At 31.0% G+C, this 13,146-nt stretch overlaps 1 non-coding gene across 1 annotated transcript; it reads left to right on the top strand.

Annotated features, from left to right (window-relative positions):
* Nucleotides 1-8,794: 8,794 nt before the first annotated feature.
* On the top strand, nt 8,795-8,865 carry TRNAG-GCC. Its single transcript has one exon. It is a non-coding gene; the product is annotated as a tRNA-Gly (tRNA).
* The last annotated feature ends 4,281 nt before the right edge of the window (nt 8,866-13,146 follow it).

Raw genomic sequence — 13,146 nt, 5'->3', positions numbered from 1 at the left:
ACGGCATTCTATACGCTAGCTCATTCCGCTGAAATCCTAGTCTCTTTCAGTTAATAGAATGTGCTGTCAACCTGATATACCGTCTACACCATCACTTTCCAATTGTCTCGGCCGATTCTGTCCTTCCAGTGTTCCCATTATGATACCTCTGAAGACGACATAGAACGATCGGTCCCTTTCCCCGCTTCCTTTCATTCCTCATATGCTATACGGTCGAAGAGCCGCTCGGCTGAACGGTGGGAGCAGCAGCCAATCAGATCCGGTTTAGCATGTGGGTGCGCTGGTCAGCTCCGGTTTAGTGCGTGGGTGTGCCAGTCAATTACGTTTTAGCGCGTGGGTTTGCTTGCAGATCTAGTTTTGGTGGTCCGCCGGTCAGAGGTGGGTAGCACACTGTTTTGGGCTGTTTAGTAGCAGATTGTTCTCAGTTTTCAGAGGCGACGTCGTGTGCGGGTCTCTCTCGGTATCAGTTGATATTGAAATTACAGATTGGTGATTTCGTTGATTATCTGTAATTTGTAAATTCCTTTGTTGCTCATTAATAAATTAATTCAAGCGGTTTCTCAAAGTGGATGTAGACCAAACTGGTCGAACCACTATATATCTTTGGCGTTCTTTACTGCTTTCGATTTATTTATGTTGATTGTTTGCATTCTGTTTGGTCATCTAAGTTAGGTTCAGAAATCTCACAAGTGGTATCAGAGCCATGCTCCTGAATTAACCATACATGTTAGAATCCTCGGTACCGAACAAAGATAGAGTCATGCTCGGTAGAATCCTCAATGCCGAACAAAGATGGAGCCTTGGAAGTAGTCATGGTGTGATCCGTGGTTAAACTCTATTGGATAGGTGGTACGCTCGGGATAGGTGGTACGCTCGGGTGAAAAGGAGTTAGCCTAGATATGAGTTAGACGGATGGATGACTGTTTAAGGAGAGGCTCGGTGGTCCTTTGTTCGAGGGGAGGATTGTTAGGAATGCGACCAAAGTCCCACATTGGTTAGATTAGAGGAGAATCATGGATATATAAGTAAGGATGACTATCTCCATTGGTATGAAGCTTTTTAGGGGTGAAACTAGTGAACAATATCATACCATTGTGGAGATAATTTGAGGGTCATTGTCCGAGTTCATAAATTATGAACTCAAATTCTCACCACTCAATTTCAAATTACACAAAATGATTGTCAATTTCCTTGCATTATCAAGAAAATGGTGATAATATAATGCGGTTTGTTAATCATGATCAATAGTTTTAGCATCATATATATTTTTAATCTATAATCGATGTGCAATAGGCATATGTTATTTACTTGTCCATCTCCAAGAATATAACAACGTAACATTTAAATTGAGATGTTATATAGCTTATTAACCAATTTATCTGTACAATTCCAGACATTTATTTGTTATTAACAGATTTTACTTTTTAAAATTATATTAAATTTAATAAAAACTTTAAAACCCAACAAACATGATTTTTCTTAAAACTTTTTTGATACTGATTTTTTTGTATCCTACAGATGAAGTTTTTATAATTGAGAGATACAACCGTAAAATGTAGCCTAATAAATTGATATCGATTAATCATTACCATTAAGTAATTTCTATTAATTTAATTAGATTTAATCATTAAAATAAATAGTTTAATTAATAGGGAAATTGTTTGGGAGGCAATTTGAATTTAGGGATTTGCAAGCGAGTCACACACTTTTTCTATTTACAGATATGGCAACTTTTCATTTTCATATAGATTCCTTTTCAATCTTCTCGCTTACTCTCACATTCCATCTTCTTCTCTTTCACTCTCACATTCCATCTCCAAGTCATCTAGTCAATCACTGCTACCTGCTTCATCGTACCGTTGCTCGTTCAATGATTGTCAACCACCTCGCTCACCGATTTTCATTTTCATTCTAATAAGCTCCCGACGATTGTGGGCGAATGTGGCAATGATGAGGAGGTGGTGAAGCTAATTGACGACAGCACAAAATTGGTAGGAAAAGACATTGGCATATGTTACTGCTCTCTGATCTCCTCTCTATGTGGTAGCCCCTCCCTTTCCAACATAAAGTAACCTTAATTAAAGAAGATCTATTTAATTATAAAAGTATCACGAGTCTTTATTTACGTAAATGCCTTTCAATTTAAAACACTTAAAATAATTAGTCATTTTCAACCATATATCAATAGTATATCGAGTGTCTATCAATAGTCCATCAAGTGTGTATCAGTAGTGTATCAAGTGTATACTAGTAGTTCAAGTGTATCAAGGATATCAAGTGTATCAAACGTATCAAGCGTATATCAGTAGTGTATGAAGTGTATATTAGTAGTGTATCAAGTGTATCGAGTGTGTATCAGGTGTATCCGTACCTTTTTTGACATTTCGTGAAGTGGGCTTATTTTTTGCCATTTTTGCAAAAAATAATAAATTTGGGCTATGGACCTAATTTTTAAAACTTAATTTGCCATACGCAAGAAGCCCTAATTAATATTTAGTATAAAAATATTTATTTATTTTTATTTTGAGTGATAAAATTAATTATTTAATGTAAAAAGATATTAAGTAATATTATATTTAATTTAAGACTACATTAATTGTGCTCTTGTATTTAATTAATTAATTACTAAAATTTGGTTTTTATATACAAAATTGGTTAACCAAACATAAATGTATAACTTTTACATTTAAAATTAGAAAATTATTTCAAATGGTAAAACTATCGAAAATATTTACAAGATATAGCAAAATTTTAGAACTATCAATGATAGACACTGATAGTATCGTCTATTCTAAAATTTTGCTACATTTTGTAAATATTTTAGTTTATTTTTCTATATTTAAAAACAGTTATTTAAAATTCAAGCATTTAAATCTCAAGATATTTAATATTCATACTCATAAAATAATATTTAGAATCAAGTCGTAAGAGTTTAGTCATCTATTATATATAGAACATTTATCTTTTAAATTTTTAATCAAATACTTTCAAGATTAAAGACAAAGAAAATTAAACATAAAAGAGAAAAAACTATTAAATTTGAGTTGTGTGTAGTGAAAGTATGGTGAAGGAGGTATATATTCATAACAATTCAATTGCATAATTAACCAAATATGATAATTTATTAACTTTAAATCTCTAAAATGAGCTAAAATGAACTTTAATTCGATGATAATTGACATGACTTTTCTCTCTAAAAATCGAATGTTCCACTTATCTTATCGTACCTAAAAAAGAAAAACTTCTAAAATGAAAGAAAGTTCAAATAGCACTCTTATTTTATGTTATTAGATAGAATAATATTCAAAATATTTATTATAAAAGTCCTATTCAATTTATTGGGTTGTGCTCCCAAAGATTGAGAAAAGGGGACAGGCCAAATTTGAAAAACAATCTCCAATTCTTATTCAATTTAAGAAGTCGTCAACATTTTAGAATGTACTAAATATTTTTTTTTTTTTTTTTTTGGTGAGCTTGATGTAATATCTAATTTAAATAATATGGTTTTTAGAAACAATTTTTTATTAAGAAAAATTGAATTAATATGCTAGTGTTTGTTATTATTTTAATCTCAAATTTGTTTGGTTTCACTACTACATCTAAAAGTGATTCTACAAATATCAAATTACAATGTTAATAAAGTGATTTTGAAAATGACTGTTTTCAAATAAAGAAAAATGAGTCAATTTATTTATAAATATAGCAAAATTTCATTATATATCAGTGATAAGTCGCAATAAATATCTATCGCAATTTATCACTGATATATAGTGACATTTTACTATATTTGAAAATATTTTCCGTAATTTTTATCATTTTCAACCATTATCTTTCCAAAAATCACGTTAGAATTGCTTTTTGAAAAGTGAGTGCACCCTTCAACTCTCATTTTGGTATAATGGTCCCTAAAATACACAAATAATCACTTCTATAGTAAAAAGGATATTATTACAACTAAACCATTGAATTATAGAATTTTTATAATTTATAAATAAATATATAAATAAAAACTATAAAATTTGAGAACAAAAATGATATTAACCATTAACAAAAGTAAATATATAAATAAAGTTTTCATATCAATGCTACAGGTTGAGGTGCTATCTCGATTAGAGCAACAAAAAAAATTGATCAAAAACTTGGTTGGATTGTAACAATCTCCTTATTTAAAAGTTTAATTAAAACAAAACTAATATTTAGAGCTTTTATTGTAGCAAAGTATAAGGGCTAATTGATTAAATTAAAATTTTGAACTTGCAATATACGAGATTTTGCAATTTTCATTATTGATGGCAATATCTAGACAGAGAAAACGCACTTGACTTTCAGTGACATTAGATTTGTAATTTGGAGAAAAGATAACCTGCAAAACAAAGAAAAATAGCTCTAATGCCAAAGCCAAAGATGAAAAACCGTAGAATGAGAAGAAATCATAAGTTCAAGTTCCATACTAAGTTCCAGATCTCAAATTAAGTTATCTCATATGGAATTATAATGATATTTATAGAGAGAATGAGATAGAGTTTACCGTTTCCTCTTAGGATTGAATGAGATTGATTCCTCCTTATCCTACCAAAGTTAGGATTAGAGATGATTAGTTGGTACCTAAACTTATTTGAACCAAGTTCACTTTATCTCATACTTATTTTCTTTATTTAATTTTTTACTTATTTGTCAGCTTCCAATTCCACCTACAAGATTCACTAATATTTATTCTTAAAAAAAACATCAATTTATACTCTTAAAATTTGGGGATTGTATCCAATAAAATCTATAAACTATGAACTTTCATATGCATGTCGATTTACACCATTCATTTAGATTTTTAATAATAGAAAGTTGTTGAGGCTTTCCATAAATCAAATAAAATTCATAATTCATGAACTTACTATTTCTACTACTAGATAGTACAAGTGGCAAGTGGAGATTAGTTCTCAAATCTCATTTTTAGTTAAAGTGGTAAATTGGGAAGGGGGAGGGGAGTTGGTATAGTTCGAGATTTGAGTGTACATGAAAGTAAAATGCAAGAAAGTAAATGATAGAAATGCAATCAATAAAGACGTTCTAACTTAGAGGATCAAAATAGTCCAATGAAACTTTGATCATCGAATCATTCTAGCTTCTTACCTATGCCTAACCCAATTGATTAGAAACCTAACCAATGGTCCAATTATCAAATCAGCCAAATATGAATAGATGAATCCATTCTAAACATATTTAACTAACTGCATTACGATTTAGGGATTACACTATGATGAATCACCTAATTAAATATTCAATATAGTTTTCCCTAGGTCAATAGATCAATGTTCTTCGTTATAGACAACAAATTACAAGTCTATCTAACCTTTTGCTTCTTGGAAATCAATCTATAATTTCATATCACATATTACAAGTTAATCTCAAGTATGCAATCATAAATTCCCAAATAGTGTGTCACGAAAATATAAGAATTATAGCCAAGATTTAAGAATTATATTAAGATAAAACTCCCAAAATTACAAAGGTCCAAATCCCCTAAACTAGAAACTTAGATCTTACCTTCCTATAGTGATAGAGAAGACAAAAACCGAAATGTCTCTATCGATTGCATAAGAGAAAAAAAGAAAAAATACAAGTCGAAAAGAAGAAAAGGGAATAAAATCAGCTGGAGGCTGAATGGGGTGATCATAAAACTAACCTAAAAAATAAAGAAGAACTTAAATATTGTTGCGGCAGCGTCACGGCACTAGACCCTAAAGAGGCCTCACTGCTAAAATGCAATGGCGCGTGCCCATGAGGTTTCAGAGCGCCGCGACGCCATAGGGCAGCGTCGTGGCACTTTCGCCTGGGTATGCTACTATTGGGTTTTATGTCCTAAAACTCGTGGTATGTAAACAATGGAGCTTATTTTGAAAATTTAATAAAGGTGTTATTGAATAGATCTATTGCTTGAATAGAAATCCAATAAATCTAAAAGTCTCTTGGCTATTAGATGAGTACTTGAACTTTATGTGGAGACATAAAGGTGGATTAGGTTCAAGTAAATAGTCAAAATGATCTATAGTACATGGATAAGGTTGGTACCTTATTCTGGTAACACTATTGGATATGGCCTGCTCTGTAGTTGTTACAAGAAGTTGTAAAGTACTACAAACGAAGTGATCCTAATTCGTTCATGTTGGACATGAGGAGTGGGGGTGTCCTTGTGCAAAAGAGTTTATCCAAGATCGGACCACGAAATGAGTCACTCTTACTTTATAATGTTGTTTATTATTTAAGACTGACTATTTCAAAGCGATGACTTAGGTAACTTGACCTTAATCCTGAGCTAACTATGAACTCCTGTTTATCTAGGATTACCCTTAGATTTGTATAGATGAGGGTTGGCTCAACAACGTTGGCTCAATATGACTGCCATTTCAGGGGCAAGACTAGATAGATAGCTGGAGACATAGGGTGCAAGAGGAAATTCACTCCTACCTGCTTTAGGGATAGTAGAGAGGTTGTTCCCTTAAGTGCTTATTCTGAAGCTTGAACAAGGGATCCCACCCTCTCATTTGACATGAGAGGGACTCGATTTTGTGATTGGATCACAAAACAATTGTTCATTAGGAGATCAATAAGAACTTAAGGAACAAGAGGTAATTTCGGGGGTAAAACAAAGATTTCACCCAACCATTATTACGAACAACCTGTGAAGAGTTAACTTACTAATCATGGTTATATCGAGTGGACATAATATATCTACAGTGTGGGGAGTTCAACTATGAGCTTTAGTGGAGTGACCCATTTGTTAACGAATGAGGGTTAGATCGATCTAATGAGTTTAGCCGATTAATCTCAGATCGTTGGAGCCCATGATCTGTAGGCCCACAAGGTCCCTCTACTAGCTTGGAAATGGATTAGCTCTAGAGTAGCGTGATAAGTTAATTTGAAACGTTCAAATTAGAATCAAACGAAATTTGAGAAAATATATTTAAATATGATTTAAATATATGAAGATGAATTTGTGTAAAAATTAATTTCGAGGGTAGAATTATTTAAATTGTTTAAATAATTATTTATTAGTTTCATTAGAAAATTAATTTATGTAATTAATTTATAAAATTAATAAATTTTGATTTTAGAAATAAAATATAATTTTAAAATCAAAATGGTTTTTTGGAAATTGAAAAATTACACAGAACTTGAAGAATGGGTTTTTCAAGTTCATCTTCAACTTGCTCATAAGGAACCCACCACCTCTTCTTTGGTTTACTCCAAGCATGAGCTGCATCCCATGCAGCACATCTCTTTGCATGATAGTCTGCAATATATTGAAGAGATTGGAGTGAATAAAAGGAGGAGGAACTGACTGAATTTTTGGCTGAAAAATTCAGATGAAGAAGGTGTTCTTCAATAGGTTGGTTTAGTGAGCTTTCTCCATATTTCTTTTGATTCCAGCTTATTTTGAATCCCACAACTCAATCTAGAGCACCAAAAGAATAGTAGGAAAGATCTTATGGTGATCTACACAAGGATTTGGAGGATTTAGCAGCTAGAAATAGAGATTTCGTTGGTTCGGCCAATATATGTTCTTGAAACCCATTATACTCTATTTTTAGTATGTTTCTTTTCAACCAAAATTAATGAATTAGAGTGCTTATGGATCTTGTTCCCTTCCGCTGTATGCTGGTGTTGATCCAACAGCTACTGCTTTTGCAGTATTACGCCAGTGCTACTGCATTGTGCGGCGTCCTGTCGTTAGGGGCATTTTTGTCATTTTTCCTCCGTTTAAAGTCTTGTTACTCTAATTTCCCCCAAATTGCTCCTTATTAACCTCAAATAGTCCATAATGCTCCAAAATGCATGAATTACATGAAATTTTACAAATATTATCATATAAACACATTAAACATCATAAACGAACTAGATTAGAGACACTAAGATAGAACATTTTGGGTCCAATCAATTTTATTTGAAAAATATTGTGTAAGACTTGTAGTTATTTCATTTAAACTTCTAAATGTCATAAATGAAGCAATATAGACCCTTTATTAAATTACCTTTGAAAATCATCAATGTATCAATTCTTACATGTGTGTAGATTTCATAAAATGTCTAACAAAAAGGGTGATTGGAACTGATGCATGAACAATTTTCAAATGTAATCTCAATTGAGGGTCTAAATTGATTTACTTATGAAAGTTTAGAGGTTTAATTTATAAAACTATATGTGTCTCGTACGATGTTTTTTCAAACGAAAAGTAATGTATGGTATAAATTGATACACTTACAAAAGTTCAAAGTTTAAGTTGATACAATTATTAGTTTAGAATTTTAATTAACAAAACCTTAAGTTTAAGGTATAAATTGATGTTTTTCCTTATTCTTATAAACATAAATGTATGTAAATTGTTGGTGCAGGAAGCTCACTTGTGTTCATTGTCCTCACGAGCCTCTGTAGGATTGTTCGTTGACCCTCTTCTCTCTTGGTCTGGTCTCACTTTTCGAGCTGACCTATGTAAGAGTTCCTCGCATCAATATTGTATTGAACCTATAACACTTTGATGCCTAAATTAGCACAGAGAATATATAGTTTAGATAAGCACACAAAGATAAAGTCAGAACTCTCCCCAATTGTGGTCATCAAATGAGGCTATGTATAATGTCCTTCCTCTATCATGTGTTTATGGTTACATGTAACTCCGACAATGTCAGGATAGTTGTAACATTCGAACCAATACTCTAATGCCCAAAATTTTTCTTTTGGGACTTACATTTCTCCATATCGTCTCGTAATGTTTCTTGAACACAGTTTTGCATTCAACTAGCACCAGTGGTCTAGTGGTAGAATAGTACCCTGCCACGGTACAGACCCGGGTTCGATTCCCGGCTGGTGCAAATGTTTTTTTCATCTCATTCTTTTTGGCTTTTTCTGTATTGCCGTTTCTACCGGTGGCCAATTTTTTAGGTTTAAGAGAAAAAAAAAAAAAAGGCGTGTTTGACGGAGAGGTTAAGAGCCGCCGACAATGTAGTAGGGGAAACCATTTCGAGACACGTGTCGGTTGCAATGTCAACAAGTTGATTTTTCCACGCCAATGGTGGGTCTTCTTTGTCTCTTTCTTAAGCGGCGGCAAATTCTTAATTATTGAATTATAGACCAAAGTTTTCTAATTACTATGATGATATTAGAGATTTGATCTCCATTTTCATCTTTAAAATATTATTTTTTTGAGTTTCACAATATTCTAACTTTAAACTTTTTCATTTTATGTCTTAACTATTCTACTTACCTTTCATTAACAATATACATTTTTTCATTTTCTCGTTACTATAGAAAATTTTGCATGCCATGCTAGTATTAGAATTTTTTTCAATTATGTGTGTTAAATTTTAAATCGGATCTTTGAATTGTGCTAGAATTAATGTGTCCAAAGCTTTTAATAGACTTTTTTTTATTGTTCTCCAATTTGATATATATGATTTAAATAATTTCTAGTAGATTCTTTCTATTTTAACTTTATGTCGGATATAATAGATTCTTTAGTTAATCTCATGCTCATCGTTCTTATACTTACCTAGCATGTTAATTATACCATTTAAAAATTAGGATAAATTGTAAAACCCGCCCTAAAGTATAGGGAATAGTTGCAAATTAAACCTTCAAACTTTCAATTGTAATAATTTAGCCCTCAAGTTTACACAATTGTAAAAATTATAATAATGGTATAAATTTGTGAATTCAATTTTTATCATTTAGAGGTCCGATTTCTATAAATATTGTATGTTTGAGGATCCAATTTTAACACTTGTATAAGTTTGAAGGTTCAATTTTTATAATTGAAAGTTTGAAAATGTAATTGTCACTGCTATTCTACTTCATTGGTAATTTTGCCATTTGCCCTAAAATAATTCGGTGCTGAGTTTATTTTTGGTAGGGTTTAGGTATATTTGATAGCATATTAAACTGATTATTTGTGTCTTAAGTTTAAGGATCATGTAGAAAGTTCTCTTTTTTTTTTCAAGTATAATAACGGATCATTAGACAACCCAACACTAAAAGGTAGGGGCAGTTTGGGGTATTGAGATGATATAGGATGTGAGGAGTTCTGATGTATGGGGAGTTCTGCTTGAGTATGATCGAGTATATTCAAACACTGAGATGATATACGATACACAGAAGGAAAATGATGGTGAGATACGAAACACGTTCCGAAAATGGGCCCACAGACAATTAAATTCGGTGAGATAAGATAATGAGCCTCAAAACACTGAGATGATATAATATATGGGGATATACCATCTCATGTTGGGCCCCCAATGAACATATAGTTAAACTAAAATTATACATATAGTCCCTGACACTTCTAAATTCATTTATAATTTTTAAAAATATCTAATTGATAATTAGAAAAATTCTCTTTTAAAAAAATAATAATTGGGAAAAACTAAATTTAATTCAATCTAATTTAATGACTGTCATATAGTCTCACAATCGTTACAAGATAGAAAATATCTTGATTTATGATATATATATATATATATAACAAGTGTGTAAATATAGAGTTAATTAGATAGTTCAAACAATATACCTAATTATAGGTTAGATGTATTTTGAGAATGGTTTTTAGGGTTTATAATTAAAGGGAAATTTGGATACATTGCACATGGAACACCAACCACATTCTAGGGTTCACTTTAATTTGCTTTGAATTAACCCATCTTCCATAGTTTTCCTTATCTTCTTCTTCAAGTTGGCATTTTTACTTCCATATAAAAGAGAGAGAAATTTTGTTAAGATGGTGTCCCATCAATGGCCAAAAAGCTTCTTCTTTCCCCACTTGAATGAATTAATTCAAAGAGATAAATTGTGAGTGGTGCTTTCAATAACAAAAATGATCATGGGAGGTTTGGTGGATTCTTTTTCTTTCCCAATTTAATCAATCATGTTTGTTTGATAATCATTCGATTTTTTGTTTTTTTAAAAAAAAAAATTAAATCTATAAACATTATTTTCATTTTCAAATTTCTTCTGTTGTTATCTATTTTTTTTTACCAATAATTTAAAAAGCTAAACCAAATTTTGAAAAAAAAAAGTGGCTTTTAAAAACTTGTTTTTGTTTTTTAAATTTTATTAAGAATTCAATTATTATACTTAAAAAACAAGGCAAATCATTGTAAAAAATTGAAAGAAAATAGGCTTAATTTTTAAAAAAACGAAATGATTATCCAATAGGACTTAAATTAATGATTTTTTTACCCACCAAATTGGGAAAAAAAATAGAATAAAAAAGAATCCAAATCCAACTAAACTGTGGTTTTGTAGATTGATTAAACAAACGAATAATTCATAATGGCTTCTCCATCAATCTTAATGAGGGCCCACTTTTTCCATTTATGTTTACAACCAAGAATAATCATTAAATTTATAATTGTATTTGTGTCAAGTATATAGAGTAGAGACTTAAACTATAAAATATACCCTAGAACTTGACTTGTGGATTAAAATACATGGTTACTTTTTATACCGTCTAATAATCATTTCATTTTTTGTTTTTTTTTTAAAATTAAACATATTTTCACATTTTCTTTACTATTATTTACATCAAATTTAGGTAGAAGAGCTGAATTCTTAGCCAAATTCCAAAAACAAAAACAAGTTTTTAAAAAATACTTTTTTTATTTTTCAAATGTTGACTTGGTTTTTGAAAACATGGATAAAAAGTAGATAATAGCCAACATGAGCGTAGCTCAACTAGCATAGTGCTTGTACTATCAACTTCGAAGTCAGAGGTTTGATTCTCCTATCCCACACTTTAATTACAATACCTTTGTAAAAAAAAAAAATATGTAGATAGTGAAAAATTTAGAAATTTAGAGGTGAAAGAGATGTTTATAGGCTTAATTTTCAAAACTAAAAATAAAAACCAAATTGTTATCAAAGGGATCCTTTAATATTAACTCTTTGATCTTTCATGAACGTTTTAAAAATGCCAATGGAGTAAAAATCTCTTAGGACACAATGTGGAGATTCAAATTTTGATTCTTCAATTTAAAGAAAGAGAATACATGTCAATTATCTTTGAGTTACGTTTTAGTACAATAACGAACTACGAAGATAGGAGATGAATTTCTAAAATTTTCAACCTTTAAAGAAGATCATGCTAGTTATCATTACACTCAACTCACTTTGGTAGGTTATATGTTAGTAATATATTAATAGATATTTTGAACTTTTCCTATTTTTATGGATTAGTTGGAGAGTTTTGGAAATTTCAAATTTTTTTTTTTTTTTTTTTTTTTATATGGATATGAAGTCAAATTATGTCTCTATATTTTTGCCCTCAAAGTATGTAGGAACTTTTTTCTTGCTTGTGTCGTTTTTTCCTCTTCGTACCGAAAATTAAGGGTCTTTGTCTATTTTTAATATTGTCACAAGACACCTCAAATATGTGGCTCCACTCTCCAACATGACTTTCAACTTTGGTGCTTGTCTAATTTTGATGAAAGGGGACAAAAACTCTCTCTTTTTAGTAAGCCAAATATGCCCAACTTTTCATTGAAGGGTATTTTAGTACTTAACCTAATGTATTGCATTGACATATAACATACTTTTTTTTCAACACAATTAATTTTTCATCTCTCTCAACTTTAGAGAGTTAGGTGTGTTAAGATCACCTATTATTTCAAAAACTTAATTAACCGAATTGATTATGGTAGATTTAATTATATCAATATTTCTAATCTCTTCCCCATTTGTGAATGTGAAAATTTTAAAATGTGTCTAATAAGTGGAAATCAAAATTATTGGAGAAGAAATGATATTATAAGACCTTCTTGCTTTGATAACATGTTAAATTAATCAACCAATTTGAAAAAAAAACGTTAGGATGACTTGTCACTCGTAAATTTGATGTTAAACAAAAAGTACTGATAAGTATTGTAACATCAGAATACTAACAAAAGAAAGATAAGTAAATGAACACAGGAGCTGGTAACCCAATTCGGCGATAAACCACCTACGTCTGGGGAGCAGTGTGCCCAGGAAAGATAATCCGTTGATCTTAAAGAGTTAAGCAGTTTACAGCATAGTACTTATCTGTAATACATGACCACTACAGTGACTTGCGTAGAGCTCAATTCACTGACCATCTAGGCTCCCCCTATATGTGAGACTTCCTC

The sequence above is a fragment of the Benincasa hispida genome, chromosome 12 (genome assembly GCF_009727055.1).
Source record: "Benincasa hispida cultivar B227 chromosome 12, ASM972705v1, whole genome shotgun sequence".
NCBI classification, from domain to species: domain Eukaryota; kingdom Viridiplantae; phylum Streptophyta; class Magnoliopsida; order Cucurbitales; family Cucurbitaceae; genus Benincasa; species Benincasa hispida.
The sequence above is the reverse complement of the archived record's forward strand: the minus strand, read 5'-3'. Positions and strand labels throughout refer to the sequence as shown.